Source organism: Ctenocephalides felis, unplaced genomic scaffold (assembly GCF_003426905.1).
Source record: "Ctenocephalides felis isolate EL2017-DRISC unplaced genomic scaffold, ASM342690v1 CF-g0.4_SCAFFOLD_03572, whole genome shotgun sequence".
Lineage (NCBI taxonomy): Eukaryota > Metazoa > Arthropoda > Insecta > Siphonaptera > Pulicidae > Ctenocephalides > Ctenocephalides felis.
The window spans coordinates 29,444,659-29,467,925 of NW_020539726.1; the positions used below are offsets into that span (position 1 = coordinate 29,444,659).

The 23,267-nt window shown below is 32.3% G+C and overlaps 1 pseudogene; it reads left to right on the forward strand.

Annotated features, from left to right (window-relative positions):
• LOC113388353 overlaps positions 1-23,267 on the forward strand; it is a 41,453-nt pseudogene that overhangs the window by 15,096 nt on the left and 3,090 nt on the right.

Below are 23,267 nucleotides of genomic sequence, written 5' to 3' on the forward strand. Positions count from 1 at the left end.
ATAATTTTGAAAAACTTCTTGCTTACCATTTGCAATTACCAGCAGACAGTAAAACTTCGCTAAGGGGAGGGACCATCTGCAAAAAATCGATGGAAACCACTGGGGACATTTCAGTGAACCAACGATGTTAATAATTGATTAACTAATGTTTATTTTGTATATAGTTTAACATTTCACATTGAAATAACAATATTTTATTATGACACCCTTCAAAAAAATAATATTACAAACAATAGTGGTAGTCATAATAGAATATTTCTACAGGTTTTAGCAGACATCACCATGTAGATAATCTAGTGCTAATTATTTTGGTACTACTATTAATTATATTAATGAAATTAATTTATTGACCCAAAAATGACAAGAGGAATAAAATACTATGTAAAGTATCTTCCTCAAAACTTCATGATCATGTGAGCATCAGAAAATATTTTAAAAAAAATGGGAAATACAAAACTCATTTGGAGGAAAAGTTAGTAATTTTTAACTTTTATGGAAATTAAATAGAAAAGTTGTTAAATTTTCTGATGCTTGTTAAAGAAGTTAATAAACTACTCATTATGTTTTAAATATTAATTAAATTTGTTAATATCACACGTTGCTCTAGTTTATAATAAAGTACTATCCAACAATTCAACAATTTCGAAAAGCAGAAACCTAATTTTTACTTTGTCTACAATATAATATTTGAATTTAAAAATACGTTTTTAGACCTTTACACAAAAGAAAAAAATAAACATACTCAATCAAGAAATTTCATAGTAACGCATTTATTAGAAAAATATATATAATAATTAATTATTCAATAATTTTGTATTGCAAATACATCATATTTACCTTGTCCACAACATAATATTTGGACTGATTTAAATGATAAAATAATATGTTGCTATAATTTTAGACAACGCAGGAAAATAGATTTTTGCATATTTATTTTAAAAACAATAATAATAATTTATTTAAAAATATTTATTTCATTGAAAATAAAATATATTATATATAGACCACAGTTTCTATATAATAATAACTCATCATCGTTTAATAACTCTGTAACAGAGAAAAGCATCAATTTTGGAATTATCTACAATATACTTTTAATTGTTTTAAAAAAAATACTATAATAACGTTAATATTATTTTAAACAAAGTGGGACACCGTTTTGAAGTACTCATTTAACACATTTAATGCTGCGCACGCATATGTTGCGTGAGACCGTTTTCAATAGCCAGAGCCCGAATGCGAAGGGTGCATTTTAGAGTAATTTTCTTAGTAAATTAAAATGTTTAAATTGAAATTTTCACTGTAATTATTTCAAACAGAGAGACCTAAAGTTTTCGTAAAATTTCATGATTTCTGATAATTTTACCAAAGATGTGATGCTGGGCATCTACATAATTTCTACTAATTTTACCTTATTCAATCAGCAGATTTAGTATAAATAACTAGAGCAACACCACGTTTTGTTTGTCAATAACTACGAATAATACAAAAACTCCACAAAATTATTTATCATAACTAATTTTGATCATTTTCTTCTAATATCTAGACCTACTCCGGACTTTTCTGTGTCGCTATCAATCCTTACAAACGTTACCCCGTATACACAAACCGTTGCGCCAAATTGTACCGTGGTAAGAGGCGTAATGAAGTTCCACCTCACATTTTTGCCATCTCTGACGGTGCCTACGTCGACATGTTGACCAACCACCAGAATCAATCTATGTTGATTACGTAAGTAGAAAATTACGTAAATTGAAGCAAAATTCGAAGAGAAACGGGATTTTTGTACATGTTATAAACCAGTATTAAAAATTTCTCGTTTCCTCGCTCTTTGGTTTTCTGAAAGTCTAATTCACCAATTCCATCCCCCAGTGGAGAGTCTGGAGCTGGTAAGACTGAAAACACGAAGAAGGTAATTGCCTACTTCGCCACTGTCGGTGCCTCCGGCAAGAAGGATGACCCCAACACCAAGAAGGGTAACTTGGAAGATCAAGTCGTGCAAACTAACCCCGTACTTGAAGCCTTCGGTAACGCCAAGACTGTGCGTAACGACAACTCCTCCCGTTTCGTAAGTAGAAAAAGACACAAACTCATAAATACTTTCCTTGACAAAAAATATTTTCTAAATTTTTTTCTTGGTACATAGGGTAAATTCATCCGTATTCACTTCGGTCCCTCTGGAAAACTGGCAGGAGCTGATATCGAAACTTGTAAGTGATCTTCAGAACCACTGCAACTAGGGAAAAATAAATTGTTTTGCTTAATAATTTTTTATTACTACAGATCTGTTGGAGAAGGCTCGTGTCATCTCCCAGCAGGCTCTCGAACGGTCCTACCACATCTTCTACCAGATGATGTCTGGATCCGTCGATGGATTGAAAAGTCAGTATCATAAGACATATAATTGAAAAAAAAAATTTTAGTTGTATTAAAATTTGAAATTTATCTGCATTAGAATAGGGCGGGGCACAAAGGTCCAGTTTGACTTCCAGTAAATATACTGTCTAAATTAAATGACCTACATCATGAGGCTTAATACGTATCAAACAAACAACTTTCAAACTATGTTCAGTAAAATTTCCGGTTAATTCATAATTATTGAAATATACATTTTTATTTTTTTTTAAATTTGTCATCCCAACCAGACGACAAACAGATCCAATGTCTTTTTTTTAATTTTTAATGATATTTATGAAATAGTAGCTACATTATTCAGCCATTGCAAAATACAAATTTCTTAGTAACATTTTTTTCCAAAGATCAGAAATATTCATCAGCATGGTTGGAATAACTATTAATTTAATTTATCTCTTGTAAAATTGTCTTTTTCAACTTATTTAATTTTTTTATTTACTATTTTTTATTATTCGCCCTTTACAATTAAAAATTATATTCTAGTATGGTCAACTAAATAACACTGCTCAAAACAGTTGGAATAAATATTAATTTAATTTATCTCTTGTAAAATTGACTTTTTCAACGTATTTTACCATTTTATTTAATTTTTTTTTGTCTTTTACAATTAAAATTTAAATTCAAGTATGGTCAACTAAATAACACTGCTCAAAACATAAAAATTTAATAACAAAAAATACTTTTGTCACAAAATTGATAATGAAGACGTTTTCTCCTGATATCAATAAAATGATGTTTGGTTACGCAATTTTGCCCTCTACTTCAAAATAGTATCTTTATAAATGGCGTTCGACGTTTCTACCTGCGGACCTTTAAGCCACGCTCTACCTTATGCAATTAAAATCATATTTTTAAAGTATATTCAAATTCAAATCAATATTCAGTTAATTCATTAAGTATCAATTTTCCTTTTTTATTATATATTAATTATTTATTTTGTTCAAATTATGTAATCTTATTTATGAATTTAGGAACTTTTCAATACATACACGCTTCATATACACATTTCAAACACAAATTCTGTCAAAACAAACTTACATGTACACACGTTGCATTTTTTTTTGCAATACTTTTACACTCTTACACAAAATCTCTTAGACTCCAAACACATAGATCCATGTGTCTAAGTAGACCAGTTTTGCAGAGTATATATAAATACCTACTGTATCTACAGATAGATTTTTACTGTATTTATTTGTTAGAACTACTACATAATTTATGTGAAAAACAGCAAAATGTATGCTGTCAAACGACATTATGGATTATTATATCGTGTCGCAAGGAAAAACCACAATTCCCAACGTCGATGACGGCGAGGAATGTTTATTGACTGATGTAAGTCGAGCATCCTTGCTCGGATTTAAACCGACTTGGTTTAAATCAACCCTAATCCACAACGTGAAAAAACACTTTAGGATGTGAAACCACGTTAGTTTTTTCATTTTAAACCAAATGTGTCTGAACACGAGTACTAAATAGAAAAGCACATATACTGTACGTGCCTACAAATGGAACATACCTAGTAGTGGTAATAAGAAATATGCATAGACTAGAAAATTTTATTCTAAACATTCTATAAATTTTTAGTTTTTATTTCATAATTGACATCAGGTGTTGACATTATTACCTGAAGATCTATAAAGCGCTATGCATATTCCTAACCAACTACTAAAACTTTTGTCTTTTACACCCTGGTACCATTTTAGATAATTCTGGATAATAAGTTCACCAGAATTTTACCCAAGCGCCCATACGAGCGTCCTTTAACTTGGTCAAAAACCAACCAAGTCAGTAGTACTAGTCCCAAATTTATCTAACACTCTTAGTATATACAACTAATACTTTATTTGATCGTTGTCATCACATTGTTTTAGAAATCTGCTTATTATCGAATAATATACACGATTATTATATCGTGTCACAAGGAAAAACGACAATCCCAAGTGTGAACGATGCCGAAGAAATGGAAAACACCGATGTAAGCAGGCGGAAAATTTATATTGACAAAATAAACGCCTTCTTGCTGTCTTTATTTCTTCGATAACACCTTACTAATATTTCGATTTCATAGTAAAACCTTAACTGAGTTTGATTGCAAAAATTACAGTTGCTCGCCAATTGGTAAAAGTCACAGCATTTCATATTAAGGGGCACAACTAGTGTAACCGCCTAAAAAAATAATTTTTGGGAATTTATATTAAAAAAAAAAACTTTATCAATCATTTCAATATTTAAGAGTATATTTACACATGTTTTAAGAATACATAGTAAAATTTTTGAAAAAAAAAATTAAATGTTTTTTAAGTTATCGTCGATCTCCAACGGCGCGAAAAAAAGGCCCTTCACTGCTGCAGTGATTCCGGCCTTCTACGTGGATGAAATATAAAAAAAAAATCTTGTTAAACTAGATAATATTGTCTGTAAAATGACCTACGATAAAAAAAATCAAAAATTGACAAAATGGCGGCGTTTTTTAAAAAAAGTCGAATTTTACCCAAAATTTTGGTCGTTTTTGGACTGCCAAAATTCGATTTTTGATCCGATCAAAAAATCGATAGTTCATTTTACGGAGAACTATATATATAGAACATGTAAAAAAAATTCGATAGTGATCGGATCATTTGTTTTTGAGTAATCACTGCAGCAAATTCGGAAAATGCGGTTTCGAGAAAAACGCGTTTAAAGATAAAATGATCGTTATATTATATACTACATATATACTCTTTAAATGGCTGTGACTCAAAAACTATTTAAGATATCGATTTAAAATTTTAGTATGTTATTTTTAAAGGTATAACCTATCGAAATATGGAAAATTTGAAAATTCGATTTTTTGAAAATTCCACACTAGTTGTGCCACATAAACATTCTTTTGGGGTTTTTGATGCAATACCAGATTCCCAGAGAATTTCTGATAAGATAGCTCATTATTAAAATTCTTTTATTGGATCATTTAAAACAACATAATATTATAAAAAAATCAAACATTCATCAATTTTCTATATTTGCAATTAAACTCCTGTTTTCTCCCACAACAGTAGTTACCAACTGATAACTAATACCAGTGTTGAAGTATACTAATAGTGTGTAACTACTAACTTTGTTCTAATAATTTTCATGACTTAAGTTGAATCTTTATCATCCGTACAGCTTCCGGATGATTGCTTTAACATTAATATCTAACCACCTAACCAATCAAATACCAAAAAGGTTCATGGTATTGGAAAAAACACAAATCTTCGATCTTCCAGATCTGAATTCGGCAAATACACACAAACACAAACACACACTCAAATTTCAAAATTTTCCATAAAATCCTTGTCTTTTCTTTTTGCATAACTTTTCTTCATTTGCATCTTCAGCTAAATGTCTCTTGTCCGATAACATCTACGATTATTACAACGTCTCCCAGGGAAAAATTACTATTCCCAACATGGATGACGGAGAAGAATGTCTGCTCACCGACGTAAGTTAAGATTTTGAAAAATTGTTTTCGTTAGTCGTGAATACTGGATAAATTTTGCGTCAGAATTGGAACTCTGAAAAGCAACTTTCTGGAAACAGGACCAGTCGAGGATAAACTTCTTGCATAGAAAAATCCTACCTTTTTATCATCATTATCACCAATTTCATTCTAGTTCAAATGAAATAATAATAATAATAATAATAATAATCATAGACATTGTTGATAATAGTTATCTATGTTAGGTTAGTTAGACTGCTTCAGATTTGGATCTCTGAAAGCATTACCAATATGTTATCATTGGATTTAAATTTTTATGTATTTTGGTAATACAATCGTTACTAAAATAACGATTTTAGAACAAATGTGGTTAACAAACGTACAGTTTTTTTTTTCAAAATTATATTAATATCAGTAGAATATGTATATTGGATACTACTATTCCAAATCAAACTTTCACCATCCAATTAACAACAATAACTCATTAGGGTGGTCTTAAAATGGTCATTTTCGAATTTTCTTGCTTCCAGGGGCTCAAATGGTTCCAAATAGATAAAAAACAATTCTCTGAAACAAAGCTCTTAATACTAACTTTTAGATAGAAATTTTGAAAATTTAAAAAAAATGTTTTAGGTATAACTTAGCAAAAAATGAATGAGTTTTATTTGTTTGCTAAATTACATCTAAAAAACATTTTTAAGACTTTTGAAAATTTTTCCATGCTATTTCCATACAAAACTTTGATTGAATTGCGCTCTATCTAAACGTTAATATTTTAGAGCTAAAACTTTCAGAGAATTGTTTTTTATCTATTTGGAACCATTTGAGCCCCTGGGAGCAAGAAAATTCAAAAATGACCATTTTAAGGACCACCCTAATAACTCATCTATATAAATAATTTAACTCTACCTCATCACAGTACAAAAATTACGTCAAATCGGTCAAACTCAACCGATAAAATAAAATTAATTTCATCAATTGGTGTGTGAAAAAAAACCTTATACATAAAAATTACGTGACATCTACGAAACGATGTTATACCATGAACCAAAACATATGGTATGCGCTGACCGCTACTAATATGTATGAAAACTCTTGGTAAGTTAAAATGGACCACAGGGTTGATATTTCCAATGCCTGAAATCTTTATAAACAGTCCAGAAAAACAAGTGATACTAATACTTTCAATATTGGAATTCTTAATAAAAACTTATTCACTCCGCGAAATCCATTCCATTTTCTTCTGGACTTGTTTATAATATGTAGATAAGGAGGCGTTCGGTAAATATCTACCGCTGTGGCGAAATGCACAAGACCTGTATGTCATTTGTTATTTTTTCTGGTATAGGAAGCTTTCGACGTACTCGGTTTCACACAAGAGGAAAAAGATGACATCTACAAGATCACCGCTGCCGTCATGCACATGGGAGGCATGAAGTTCAAGCAGCGCGGTCGCGAAGAACAAGCTGAAGCCGATGGACAAGAGGTTAGATACTTGTACCATTACCAGAAATAAATAAATTTTATACTTATCATTCCCCGGTGACTTCATTCTATTATCCCTTACAGGAGGGTGAACGTGTCGCCAAATTGTTGGGATGCGACGTCCAAGACTTGTACAAGAACTTGTTGAAGCCCCGCATCAAGGTCGGTAACGAATTCGTGACCCAGGGTCGTAACAAGGACCAAGTCACCAACTCTGTCGGTGCCCTTTGCAAGGGTGTGTTCGACAGATTGTTCAAATGGCTCGTCAAGAAGTGTAACGAAACTCTTGACACCAAGCAAAAGAGACAGCACTTCATTGGTGTACTGGATATTGCTGGTTTCGAAATCTTTGACGTGAGTATTATAAAAAACATAACATTGATATAAAATAAAAGGCAATTAATGAAAAAATACTCAATCAAATTAATTATTGAAGATTCAAACTTCAATTCTGAACCTTAAGTAATAAATACAGAAATCTGCCTAATAAATTTAAGCAAATAGACAAAGGATGATAACGATAGACTCTTTTTTGGTTTATAATTTTTTCCAAATCAAATTTTTGGTTTATAATTTTTTTTATTATTTTTATTGAAACCAAACTGACTATTGTAATTTAATTTCATCTTTTGTCTGTTTTTATGAATATCAGTATAAATTATTTTATATATGAAAGGCCTGGAATAGGGCTTGTCGATTTCTAATTAGTTTTCAAGAAAATTTTAAGGAACTCAGAAACCGGTTTTTACTAGATAATACCGGTTTTTTATATAAAAATAATACTGAAATAATGAAAAATGTATCCAAATGTTTCAGATTGATGAAAACGCTCTTGCAAATCGATAGTCGTCTTTCGTATAAAAATTAATTTTACATTTTATTTTAATTATTTCAATTTAAAAAAAACGGTTTTTAATTAGTTTCTAGGAAAATACTGAGAAATTCCAAAACTGGTTTTAGTAGAATATACCGGTTTCAATGTGTAAATAACACTTGAAAAATTGATAATAAATTTTCTTTGGATTGATTGCAAATCGATAGTCGTCCTTAATTTGACTATTATAAAAATATTTACACCCTAATATGTAGTGTAACTATGATCAACTAAATAATACTGCTCAAAACGAAAAAATCTAATACCAAAAAATACTTTTGTCACTAAATTGATAATGTGGACGTTCTCTTCTGATACTGATAAAACGATGGTTGGTTATACTTATTTGCCCTCTACTTTAAAATAGTATCGCATAGTATATATCGTAATAGTATAGTTAACAAATATTAACTAATTATAATTAAAGTTAATTTTTTGGTCAATTTTTTTTAACTAGTTTTTTTCATAAAAACGCGAAACCGGTTAAAACCGGTTTTTTGAAACAATAATATTCGAAAACCGGTTTTCTAAAATATTGGTTTGGAAAATATCTAACTATTACAACCACAATGTTATAATTCCTGAAACTTTCATATATAATGTAATTTTGTCAAACCACTAATATTTTTTATTGCAGCCACCATTTTTTTTTATATTATTATTCATATTATAGAGTGTTGGGATATCTTTTAACAAATATACAATTGATGCTACCCTTGCCATCACTGAGCTACACAAATAAAATGTAGCATATTGTATGAAAAAAAATTCTAATTATTGTAAATATTATACCCTTAATATGGAATTCAGGAAAAATAAATAATTATTTTTCGAAAATCGTGAAGTATCTCATCCATACTATGAGATTATAAATTTAGTTGAACCAAATTTATTCAAATTAAAGCTGATACATTCCATATTTTGGTTATGCACAAATAAGTCTTTTATATTTGTTAAAAGATTTCTACTTCTCCCCATTTATGTATCAAATATTACAATTTACCTGCAATGTAGTACAACGGTTTCGAGCAACTTTGTATCAACTTCACCAACGAAAAATTGCAACAATTCTTCAACCATCACATGTTCGTACTTGAACAAGAAGAGTACAAGAAAGAAGGTATTGACTGGGCCTTCATTGATTTCGGAATGGATCTGTTAGCCTGTATCGATCTTATTGAGAAGGTAAACATCACTATGTGATGTCTACCCTTGCTCCCAGGATTGGGCCCTTTGTGAAAAAGTCAGGCTGGTCAAAAATCGTGTCAGTCTCATGTGACTAAAATTCATATTCTTTATTCTCAGCATCTGTGGCGTCTCCCTGAATGGCGTTCTGACCAAATGGTCCAAAATGAACCAAATGGTCAACATGTTTATGTATTGTTATTGGAGTCAAAACAATGTCAACTCAATTTGAGTTGATAATGTTTTGATTTTTTATCTAGATGTGATACCCCATTTATGTTACCATTATGTTAATGTCCTATTTTCTGTCTCCTCCATGGCATGTATAGTACAACGGTTTCGAACAACTTTGTATCAATTTCACCAACGAAAAATTGCAACAATTCTTCAACCATCACATGTTCGTTCTTGAACAAGAAGAATACAAACGTGAAGGCATTGACTGGGCCTTCATTGATTTTGGAATGGATCTGTTAGCTTGTATTGATTTGATTGAAAAGGTAATAGATCCAAATCATGGTGAAAAAAAATCTACGTTTTGTGTCGACTGATGCTGATTTAATCGGTGTTGAAACGGGATAGAAGCCCCGCATTATTGCAACCAGTGTTGCAATTTTGTCATACATCTTGATAATTGAAATCCTGAAGATGGTTGTTTATTACAGTAAAAATATTTAACATTTGTAATGAACAATCACATCCTAATGTTGAAAATATCTTCTCATTTATATAGACTAAATTGAGAAGGTCTCTTGTTTCCAGGACATTCTAGAAAAAGGGTACTAAATCCCTCGAAGACTACCTCAACATTATGTTATAGATAATATAACCATGCTATCTAATATTATTACTTAACGCAAATTTACCTATTTTATTAACATATCCACATAATTTGGTTTGTTCAATCCAATTTAGTTCAACGGATTTGAACAACTATGTATCAACTTCACCAATGAAAAGCTCCAACAATTCTTCAATCACCACATGTTCGTACTTGAACAAGAAGAATACCAAAGAGAGGGCATTGAATGGACTTTCATTGATTTTGGCATGGATCTCCAAATGTGTATTGACCTTATTGAAAAGGTATTGGGAACAATACCCGTAAGAATCGGGCGCCCAATGCTTCGCTTAAATCCAGCAAATCGTAATAAAAAAATCAGATTTGATAGTAAAATTACCAAATTTTTTTATCAACACTACTTCTATATTACGATTTACTGGACCTACCATAACAAAGAGCAGTTATGAGCAAAATAAGCTTTATGTTAAATTTATGTAATTAATGATGTTTTATCTCTATTTCAATATTTTTAACAACTTCTTCTGATGTTCACTTACTAACTTTTACTATTTATGTTTCCTAATGTTTTATGTTGTGTTTGTACTTTTTGTCTTTTCTGTGTGGGTGGCAGACGAATGGGTTCAATCAACTTTGTGTCAATTTTACCAATGAAAAACTTCAACAATATTTTAATCACTACATGTTCGTTATCGAACAAGAAGAATATACTAGAGAAGGTATTTTATGGCAATTTATTGATTTTGGAATGGATCTACAAGCAACTATTGATCTTATTGAGAAGGTATTTGGGATAGAAATTGGATGATATTAGAAATCGCTGTAGATCTTTGTAGTTGAAATGTAAAATTTTAAAATTTGTGAATGGCGAAATAATTTTATCTAAATTATAATAAATTAAAGTAGAACAAAAATTATAGAATTGAACCCTAATCGTAGATGCCCGTATTAATCTAACAAAACGTACTGTGCACGTTTTTTATACTTCAGGTAAGTTTATATGTGTAATAAATGAAATATAAAATTTCTTCCAAGTTTAAATGATTTTCTCAAAATAATAGATTTTTTCTGTCTCTTCTATGTGTTACATGTTTCAGTTAACAATGTATCATTTTAGTCTAACATATGCGGTTTTCTAATTTCCACAGCCCATGGGTATCTTGTCCATCCTTGAAGAAGAATCTATGTTCCCCAAGGCTACTGACAAGACCTTCGAAGAAAAATTGAACAACAACCACTTGGGTAAATCTGCTCCTTACTTGAAACCCAAACCACCAAAGCCAGGTCAAATCGCTGCCCACTTCGCCATTGGTCACTACGCTGGTAATGTAAGTATCGTAGTAAAAAAAAATTGTTAAAACATGTAATTTGAATCAAAGTAATATGAGTTTATTACCATAGGTCGGTTACAACATTACTGGATGGCTTGAGAAGAACAAGGATCCCTTGAACGACACTGTTGTCGATCAATTCAAGAAATCCCAGAACAAATTGCTCGTCGAAATCTTTGCTGATCATCCAGGACAGTCTGGTGGTGCTGAACCAGCTGGTGGAAAGGGTATGTTTTGCAAATCTATTGGAACCAGCAGGCTCATAAATGATTTTATTTGTTATTATTTTATTTCACAAAGCAATATACACTTGAATTATCATATCCACTTCTATATTATATAGCACTTAAAGTTATTTGATTTGGTGCTAGGTTACATCATTTTTCGAAGATTTAAATAATAGTATGCGTCGAATTTTTTACTTATTGATGAATAATCACAGTTACAACAAATTATTGATAAGTTAAAAAAATGTTAGTAGATTTTTTGGTTGTCAAATTCTATCAAACATATCTAGTGCCAACAAGTTGAATATTATTACAATTCACGGTATTTAGAATTTTCATAATTATTTTGATTATTAAATTATAATTGATGACTAGGTGGCAAGCGTGTGAAGGGTTCCGCCTTCCAGACTGTGTCCTCACTCTACAGGGTAACTACACCCATCATGCAACCCTTGTCCTGCCTTGTAACTGCAAATGCCTGAACTTATTATGCACTGAATACTGAATGTATCAAGGCTATGTCCCAAAAATCTAAAAATGTCTATCCTTACCACTTTCCTGATCAAGAGTTATGAAAATTTAAAAAAATATTGAATATGTCATCCATGTCTTCTATAGATAATAGCATTATGATTTGGTTCTACTCTTGCCTCCAAAAATCCTTTATATGTTGTCTATGATTGTCAGGTCACGCTTAGTCTTTATTGCGATGGTAAAAATACACGTTTTATTATTTTTAATCACTATTTGCACTATTATCATGTCTCAATTCTACACGGTTTATATAAATGTGTACGTGCTTTTATGTGTCTAACGCTCATATTTCGCTTTCGATTTGAATCCACAGGAGGTCGTGGCAAGAAGGGTGGTGGTTTTGCTACCGTATCTTCTTCATACAAGGTTTGTTCCAAACAGGAAGACAAAATTTACTTCCTGAATTTGGAAATTTCAGAAAGCAAATTCGGTTTTGACTTAGATGTGATGAAATCTTTGATAACGATAATGTCATGCATAACCCTAATTAATAACACTTTGATGGGAACGGACATGCTTGTAGTCTGGTCATAGTTTAATGCACAAATTAGCAGACAAAAGTGCGATGCAAAGCTTATTTGTCTGGTAAATTGAATGAAAACTATGAGCAGAATCAGCATGCCACATTGTCGACTGGTGTCAACAATACAACTAATTTTTCCAAATTTTGAACAAACAAATATATTAATACTTGAAATAATTTTTTACATTTTTGAACTACTAGGATTTCCAGATCCAAATTTATCAACAAACTTAACTTTTCCAAATTTTCTTTATTAGTTACTAAACAAATACTTCTCGTGTAGTCAAAAACTCATTACAACTCAGACTACTCCACCACAGCAGTTCGCCCTGAAAATATTACATCAAGGGTATTAAATATAAACATCGACATCGACATCAAAAAACCTCCTCAAAAATATTGCTCAGCGCACTACAAGCAATACTAACCAAAAATTCACCTCATATGTCGACTACTAAAACCATCAACAGCATGGTGTGATTTTTATAACCCAGTGTGTTATTTTTCTATAATAATGAGTAACTTGGAAATTAATATAATGTACTTAAATATTATTACTATCTATTTAGGAACAATTGAACAACTTGATGACCACCTTGCGTTCAACTCAACCTCACTTCGTGCGTTGTATCATTCCCAACGAATTGAAACAAGCCGGTAAGTTGATAACAAAATATCCATTTTGGTTTGAAAATTTGCAAAAACTTACGTAATTTTTTTCCTCTTAGGTCTCATTGACTCTCACTTGGTTATGCACCAGCTCACCTGTAACGGTGTGCTTGAAGGTATCCGTATTTGCCGTAAAGGTTTCCCCAATCGTATGGTATACCCTGACTTCAAACTTCGGTAAGTTTAAATTTTTTTATTAGAAAAAAATCTTATATAATTAAAAAAAAATTTCTGCATAATTGCCGATTTAGGATTTTTGATTAGGCGAAATTTCATTCCAATAAGACTGAATTGAATTAGAGCTTTCATTTTTCTTTTGAGCGAATATTTTAGTATTAAAAGTAAATAGAAACTTAATTGAAAATTATTTAAATTTATTATTTTAATTTAATTTTTTTTTATTCTATTGAAAATTAATCAAATTGAACTTTTCTTAGAAATTTTAAAAAGTTTAGATAATTTAATTTACATAATATAAAAAAAATCTAATTCAGCACTTAGAGAGTATTAAGACCGCATTTATTAACTTAAATATTTTTGAATTAATTTAGCGATATTTATTAAAATTAGTATTAGTAATCTCAAGTTTAATAGATATTATTCATAAGAATACAATTAGAAATTACTCTAAATTATTTAGAATGAATTTAGTTTCAATAGATTATATCTGCACTTCAGGAAAAAAAAAATTTGTATGAAAATCTTAAATATTTTCACTTTACTTTTCTAAAATCTTTTTTTAAATAATATTTAGACCCATGCGTATGTTTGACAATTTTTACGTTTTTTTTCGAAAAACTAATAAAAATTAGTATTAGTAAATCACAGGTATAAGTAAAAATGATAGTGAGTTAAACAATTAGCAATTACATCAAATTTTTAGATAGGAATTTAATAACGGTGAATATGTGAATCTTAAAATAATTTCATATAATTTTCATATAAAAAAATCCTAAATATTTTTAATATAATTTTTGTTAAATTATGTAGATGGGTCCATGAATATGTTAGGCAATTATTACGACCTTTTAACGATTTTTTTTCATGCGTATGATTGACAATTTTTACAATTTTTTAACAATTTTTTTTTCAAAAGTTAAAAGAAAATAGTATTAGCAAATCACAGGTGTAATAAGTAGAAATAATAATAAATTCTACAATTAGCAAATATATAAAATATTTTTTAAAAAAAATTTAATAACCATGGATTGTATGTGAATCTCAGAAAAATAATTTTATATAAAAAAATCTTGAATTAATATTTATTTTAGATTTCTAAATATTTTTTTTTAATTGTGTAGATGGGTTTATTACTACGTCCATGAATGTGTTACGATTCACGTGCAATTATTACGATTTTTGAACGATTTTTTTTTGAAATTCTTCAAAATTTACTATTTAGAAGAAGAGGGATTAAATAATAAGTATAAAGAGTAGTAATTACATTAAATATAAATAGATTATATGTAAACCTCTAGGCAATAATTACGTATATCAAAATCATCAATATTTTTACTTTACTTTTTTATATAATTTTTATACTATATTAGGACAATATAACGATAGATATCTGGGCAATAATAACATATATGAAAATCATCAATATTTTTACTTTACTTTTCTATATCATTTTTGTGCAATATTAGAGCTTTACTATGCCCATCCCAGTTTGACAGTAGTTACGACTTTTTCCACCCATACAATAAATATTTTTATCTCATTTATTAAACTTTGCGATAAACAAAATATTTTTATAATATAGTTATATGATTTTGGCTCCTGCCATCATGCAAGCTGAGAAAGACCCCAAAAACGCCGCAGCTAAATGTCTTGAATCTGTGAATTTAGACCCTGATCTTTATCGTATTGGACACACTAAGGCAAGAGAGACTTTTCCTTTGAATCGTCTCTATTTCAGCATGTTCATACGTCCAACCATCAGAATTTTTTTTATTCAGTATACAGTATCATAGTTTTGTTTGACCCCCAAATACACACACGAGGAGAAATTAAGTGTGTGAAAATATTAAAGGAATAATATGATCTACCCCTATATGGGGATGATGGACACGATTTTACCCTTATACACAGATGCCTGAAAATATTTAAGGAATAATATAATCTACCCCTATATGGGGATGATGAACACGATTTTAGCCTTATACACAGATGCCCGATTTTACCCTGATGCATGTCAAATATTCTATACTTTTATGAAAAAAAGTTAGTACTTAAACATGATATTAAAACTAATATTGACTCAAAGACTAGAAAGTAATACTTTGTTTTAAAATATTATTTTCAATATCATGTTTACCAAATTATACTTGTATCTCCTTACCAACCGCCCCTACCGATATTGTCTTAAGATTTAGTCATAAGCCCATATGTAAGTCCGTTACCCTGGTATTGTTATTTTGTATGAAACATGTGTTACCCTCATATCTTGTGAATCCAGTTACAAAATCCTGAACCCTGCCGAAGTTGCTAAACAAACGGATCCTAAGAAATGCGCCGAAGCCATCTTGGACGCAACAGGCTTAGACACAGAATTGTACCGATTGGGTCACACCAAGGCATGAACCCTATTTTGAAAAATTTCCATTCATTAAAAACTGATACATCGTGAGAATTTGATGAAAAATATTTATAACTTTGTATCAGTTTTAAAAATTTGAATTTGTTTTACTAAGTGATTTCCGAGACAGAGAAATCACAAGTTTGTGTGCCTAAAACAACATTAACACCATCACCATCCGAGCTACGGAACAATTTGGATAACAACTATTGATTCAATAACAACATGTATATAATTTAGTTTTCATGTTTTTAGATCATAAGTTAGTTAGATTTTAACGTGTATTCATTTTTGATTATCCAATCTTGTTTTATAATTTAACATTTAACAATTGTTTTTTGTGATCCTCTTTGAACACAGTTACAAAATTCTGTGCCCTCACCTAGTGAAAGAGCCTATTAAACCTGAAAAGGCAACTGAAGTAATCATCCAGCATATTGATTTGCCAAGTGACCAATTCAGACTTGGTAAAACAAAGGTCAGCTCAGCCATTACTGCTGATGCCAAATGTTGCATGTATCTGTAAATAAAGAAAAACATGTATTACACAATTTGTAAACATTATCTTTCATGAAGCATGTTAAAAAATGTTAAATTTATATGTACATTTATGAAAATTATTTTTTTGTAAATAAGCATGATAAATTCTACTATGATTGTCATATTTACAAAATTCTCTTCACACTATCTTTATCTAATCATCTGGTCTACTATTTTTATATGTTTCAACAACTTGTAACTTTTTGTTAGTAAATAATTGAATCAAGTTTGCTTCTACAACAAATCTGTTTTCCATAACCTTTATGTGACATCTGTGTGTTTCTATAAAAATTGCATGAAGCTGTCATATGCAATTTTTTCGGGGGTTTAAAATAATTTATGCAACATATAGGTATTCTTCCGTGCCGGAGTCTTGGGTCAGATGGAAGAATTGCGTGACGACCGTCTTGGCAAGATCATCACCTGGATGCAAGCCTGGATCCGTGGTTACTTGGCCCGTAAGGAATACGCCAAGCTTCAGGAACAAAGGTAATAGAAATAAAATATTTGGTATAAACATTTTATGATATATATCAACTAGCCAACACTGTTAGATTACACTAGTTGTTTTCTCTGTTTTTCAATTGATTTTCATACTGCTTCAATACAATTTATATTGACCAGCCCCATAATAGATAGCAGATGGAATTTGTTACTTAGGGCAAATCACAAAAGTCCAATTTAACTTTCAGTTTTTTTGAATTATGCTGTCTTAATCAATAAACTACATCACAACACATAAGTAACACATAAAACTGGAATTCTCAGTTATAGAAATATGTCTTGTTCACTATTTTTCAAATTGTCCAAGAGACAATCAGCTTCAATGAACACCCAAGAGGTGGGCTTTTTTACACACGGTCCTTCAAGCCCTTGTTTCAATATAATCATACTTATCATTATTGCTGCATAGCTTTTACATATCACATAATCTTTTACACTCGTTTAAAATATTGTTTTAAAATGAACACCACACTTCTGAAACTATGCACCTGACTCTAGAAGCACTATGTCATCAATTGTCAATTTCTAGTCTTTTGAACGAGTGAAGATACTAATGCTTTATATTTTTTCTCTAATAGAGTTGCCCTACAAGTTGTACAAAGGAACTTGCGCAAATACTTGCAATTGCGCACCTGGCCATGGTGGAAGATGTGGCAGAAGGTCAAGCCCCTCCTCAACGTCACCCGTATCGAGGACGAGATCGCCGTAAGTGAAAATTATTTATATCTATTTATTGCATTTTTACATAATTGAAATTTCAACTTGATTTCATATGATTTATGATACAATATTTTTGGAAATATGAGTTCGTATTTTATAATTATATTACCATAGCTTTTACCTTTGCTTCCGCACCGGTATCATTCACCTTCTTGTTTAGTATGATATTCATATGATATGCGTATCAAGTGTCACTGGAACACAAGTTCAAAATAGATGCTGCTCATCTGAAATCCAAACCAAACTATTTTTTAATAATTTCTTTTTATTTTTACTCTGTGTCCTTTCGAATTATGTTTGATATTTAAAAATAGAGTTCTAATTTTGAAAAATTATTAGTTGTAACAAAGTTACGAAATCGTCATAACTTATCGTATAACATGCATATTTCATATTCGCATACTATTTTTGATACTCAACAGCTGCTATTTAATTTTGAGTAATGCTGTACGTGCCTTCTTATTAATATCATATTTTCCCCTACTACCATCTACAATCCTGACTGGATGACTTAAGATATGAAAACTTTGATCGCTAAAGTGGGGACGGCCCACGAATATTAAATTCATTTTTCAATCATAACTTGTGGAATATATCCAGTTTGTGTTCAACTGGTGACTTAGTCACTTCGAATATTCGGGATTCTTCCCCTTTCGCGACGCTTAATAGATATACTACAACGGGACAGTAGTATACTATTGTAGCGATTGTATGCAATTACAATTAGCATTCATATTTTTGTGTTCATAAAAATATTGAAGTGAAATCAATCGCGATGGATGTCGACTTTGAATGTCCTGCTGTAACAAATGGTTTAATGAAATTGCAGAAATTGGAAGAGAAGGCAGCAAAGGCCCAAGAAGCCTTTGAAAAGGAAGAGAAGCTCAGAAAGGAATTGGAACAACTCAACAGCAAACTTTTGGCCGAAAAGACCGAATTGTTGGCTAGCTTAGAAGGAGAGAAGGGATCCCTTTCTGAATTCCAAGAAAAGACAGCTAAACTCACCGCCCAGAAGAATGATTTGGATAACCAACTCCGTGTAAGTAACAAATTTTTAATCAAATTGATATGCATTTTTCTCCGGTTTGTGTAATCGATACGCTTACCGAATTTATACAATTTCCAATATTTTGGATTGTGAATCACACTGATTTTATAAACACTTTCAATTTGATTTGCAGCATATTTATTTCTGGAGATATGCCAAATATTTACCTCAAAGTTTTTAAGTGGCTAGTTTACTAAACTGAATTGCCACCTGGTATAGATATGCCATAACAAAATCTATAATAAGACACGCGGAGCAATCATTTAAAACGTTTAACATGATTTCCCGAGTATATTTAACCTGAATATATTTATCATAAAATAGTGCGCGGGCGGTGCCTAAGTATGTTTGCGACCAAATATTAGTGGGTGATGATAGTTCAAAAATATCTTCTGGATTTTGTGCGTGTGTAAGTTTTTTAGTTATGTGCGTCATATCGCGCTCCAGATTTTCTATCGCACATTAATAACTAAGATGCATGCATGATTATATTACTTGTTTTGTGCCAATGATCTTACTTCTAATTAACGTAATGACTATCATAATGCAATGCTACTTAAATGAATGGACTTATTAGATTAAAACTTTGAACAATTGCCAAATCTTATCCAGTAAGGAATCACAATGCAAGCATTATTATTCTAAATGTATTACTAATTAAATGTATATATTCAGGTCGGAATGGTATAAATATATCCATTTTATTATTAATTGGATATCAGATAATTATCAAATATTTAGAAATTATTTTTGATTATTCAATGTAATATTATCTCTCTGTTAATTTTTTTTAATTTACTAAATTACAGGAAACCCAAGAACGTTTGAACCAAGAAGAAGATGCCAGAAACCAATTGTTCCAATCCAAGAAGAAATTGGAACAAGAAATCTCTGGAATGAAGAAAGACATTGAAGACTTGGAACTCAGCGTACAAAAGGCCGAACAAGACAAAGCTACCAAAGATCACCAAATCCGCAGCTTGAATGACGAAATTGCCCACCAAGATGAACTCATCAACAAATTGAACAAGGAAAAGAAAATGCAAGGTGAAAACAACCAGAAGACTGCTGAAGAACTCCAAGCCTCTGAAGACAAGGTCAACCACCTTAACAAAGTTAAGGCTAAATTGGAACAAACCCTTGACGAATTGGAAGACTCTTTGGAACGCGAGAAGAAATTGCGCGGTGATGTAGAAAAGTCCAGGAGGAAGGTTGAAGGAGACTTGAAACTGACCCAGGAAGCCGTCGCTGATTTGGAACGCAACAAGAAGGAACTCGAACAAACCATCCAACGCAAGGACAAGGAAATCTCATCTCTCACCGCTAAATTGGAAGACGAACAATCTCTCGTTGGCAAACTCCAGAAACAAATCAAGGAACTCCAAGCCCGCATTGAAGAACTCGAAGAAGAAGTCGAAGCCGAACGTCAAGCTCGTGCTAAGGCTGAGAAACAACGTTCTGACTTGGCTCGTGAATTGGAAGAATTGGGTGAGCGTTTGGAGGAAGCCGGTGGTGCCACATCCGCTCAAATCGAATTGAACAAGAAACGTGAAGCCGAACTCAGCAAACTCCGCCGTGACCTCGAAGAAGCCAACATCCAACATGAAGGAACCCTCGCCAACCTCCGCAAGAAGCACAATGACGCCGTTGCTGAAATGGGTGAACAAGTCGACCAATTGAACAAACTTAAGGCCAAGTAAGTTTATAGATAATTATTTTCATAAAAGCATTTAAAATCTAATAAGAAATTGCTAATCAGCAAATCTTATAGATTTTGATTAATTAATAACTTTTTATTGAAACTGATCGATTTTATTACTATTTTAGCAAGAATATTTTATTTTTTATTTATATGTGTATATTATCTACCTTTTATGAAATGCTTAATATAAATTCAATTTAGAGCGGAACATGATCGCTCCTCCATGCAGAATGAACTCAATAATATGCGCTCAGCTGTTGATGGTTTAGCCAGGGATAAGGTAAATGGGTACTGCTGTTTAAAAGCATGATACCCTAAATATTTTTGTGTTGTTGCCTTTCCAAGGTTCCTGATCCACTAGGATGAACTGCAACTTCGAGACATGTTTATTATATTTTATATATATACAATATTACACGCCACATAAAACACTGTTATGATCACACTATATTTTCAAACCTATTCCTTCATATAGGGCTGAGAAGGAGAAGGCCCAATACTTCGGTGAATTGAATGAACTTCGCTCCGGAGTTGACCACCTTGCTAACGAGAAGGTACACAAAACAACAAACATTACAGCTTCGCATATCATAACATGGCTCAGTACAATTTTTAATCACTTCACATATAACACAAACTAAATAAAGCACAATATTATCAAAGCACAATATTATCACAGCACAGTTAACAACTATCACATTCAAATTATTTCAATAGACTCACTTGATAAATATGTCCGCATCCTTAATAAATAACTCATCTTAACTATTTGTGTCGTTATCCATTCGTGTAAATAATATTCTTAAAAGAAACTAACAAGTAGTTTATGTAAATTTTACTAGAACATAGCACAATATTCATAATATTGCATTTATTAGGCCGCACAAGAAAAGATTGCCAAGCAATTGCAACACAGCCTCAACGAAGTACAAAGGCAAATTGGATGAAACCAACCGACACCCTCAACGACTTCGACTCCGCCAAGAAGAAGTTGTCCATTGAAAACTCCGACTCTTGCGCCAATTGGAAGAAGCCGAATCACAAGTTTCACAATTATCTAAGATCAAGGTGTCATTGACCACCCAATTGGAAGACACCAAGCGCTTGGCTGATGAAGAAAGCCGCGAACGTGCTACACTTTTGGGCAAATTCCGTAACTTGGAACACGACCTCGACACCGTCCGCGAACAAGTTGAAGAGGAAGCTGAAGGCAAGGGCCGATTTGCAACGCCAACTCAGCAAGGCTAACGCCGAAGCTCAATTGTGGCGCTCCAAATACGAATCTGAAGGAGTCGCCCGCTCTGAAGAACTCGAAGAAGCTAAACGTAAATTGCAAGCCCGTCTTGCTGAAGCTGAAGGACCATTGAATCTCTTAACCAGAAATGCATCTCCCTTGAGAAGACTAAACAACGTTTGGCCACTGAAGTCGAAGACTTACAAATTGAAGTCGACCGTGCCAACGCTATTGCCACGCCGCCGAAAAGAAACAGAAAGCATTCGACAAAATCATTGGAGAATGGAAACTCAAGGTTGATGACTTGGCTGCTGAACTTGATGCCAGTCAGTCAGAAGGAATGCCGCAACTACTCCACCGAATTGTTCCGCCTTAAGGGAGCATACGAGGAAGGTCAAGAACACTTGAAGCTGTTCGCGCGTGAAAACAAGAACCTTGCTGATGAAGTGAAAGATCTCCTTGACCAAATTGTGAAGGTGGCCGCAACATCCATGAAATCGAAAAGGCACGCAAACGCTTGGAAGCCGAAAAGACGAATTACAAGCTGCTTTGGAAGAAGCTGAAGCCGCTCTTGGAACAAGAAGAAAAAAAAGTACTTCGATCCCAATTGGAATTGTCTCAAGTTCGTCAAGAAATCGATCGCCGCATCCAAGAGAAGGAAGAAGAATTCGAAAACACCCCGCAAGAACCACCAAACGTGCACTTGACTCCATGCAAGCCTCTCTTGAAGCCGAAGCCAAGGGCAAGGCTGAGGCTTTACGCATGAAGAAGAAGTTGGAAGCCGACATCAACGAGCTTGAAATTGCTCTGGACCATGCTAACAAGGTAAAGAATAGATTCATTAATTATGAATAATATTTAATTGAACATATTGAAACCAATATTTTATTATTTTAGGCTAACGCCGAGGCCCAGAAGAATATCAAGCGTTACCAACAACAACTTAAGGATGTACAAACCGCCTTGAGGAAGAACAACGTGCACGTGATGATGCCCGTGAACAACTTGGCATTTCTGAACGCCGTGCCAATGCTCTCCAAAACGAATTGGAAGAATCCCGTACCTTATTGAGCAAGCCGACAGAGGCCGCCGCCAAGCCGAACAAGAATTGGGAGATGCTCACGAGCAATTGAACGAACTTTCCGCACAAAAACGCTGTATCTGCTGCCAAGAGGAAATTGGAATCCGAATTGCAAACCTTGCATTCTGACTTAGACGAACTTCTCAATGAAGCCAAGAACTCGAAGAAAAAGCCAAGAAGGCCATGGTTGACGCAGCTAGGTTGGCTGATGAACTCCGCATCGCGCTGAACAAGACCATGCCCAAACCCAAGAGAAACTCAGAAAGGGTCTTGAAACACAAATTAAGGAATTGCAAGTCCGTTTGGATGAAGCTGAAGCCAACGCCCTTAAGGGAGGCAAGAAGGCTATTGC